Here is a 526-nt window from a genome sequence, read left to right as displayed (position 1 = left end):
CTCTTTCCCTATGTAAATGAATGTTTTTTTCTATAAAGGAGATAATCAGTTGAAACCGTTAGAACTGTTTTAGAATCTTCCGCCCCCGCCCCTTGTTGCATTGCTTATCCAATCACTATAGTCACCACTTACAATAATAGTAACCTAACAGTCAGCCAATCAAATTATGTGTTTAGGGCTCAGCAAAAGATGAGCCCATTCCCACGGCCCTTTCTTAATGAAACTCGTCTTGAAAAAATGTAAAAGAAACAAACGAGAGCCCGCGGTAACTGTACAGAGAGGGCTCGTTCTCTGCCAGCCCAGACAATGAGGGGAAAGTTCTTGACACACTTTTCCCAGAGACCCAGTAACCTACACGCTCATGGGCCCTCGTTTTAGGAATGCCTTGCTTTCTGCGATCACACGGCCTAATCCAGTTATTGTTGTTTGTGTGCGTTTTCGTGTTTAAATTTTATTTTTTTAAATTGTTTTTGGTAAGTGTTTTACAGCGCTCGCAACTGCACAAGGTCATATGAGCGCTTTTGCG

The sequence above is a fragment of the Aplysia californica genome, unplaced genomic scaffold (assembly GCF_000002075.1).
Source record: "Aplysia californica isolate F4 #8 unplaced genomic scaffold, AplCal3.0 scaffold00815, whole genome shotgun sequence".
NCBI classification, from domain to species: domain Eukaryota; kingdom Metazoa; phylum Mollusca; class Gastropoda; order Aplysiida; family Aplysiidae; genus Aplysia; species Aplysia californica.
This window is presented reverse-complemented; position numbering follows the sequence as displayed.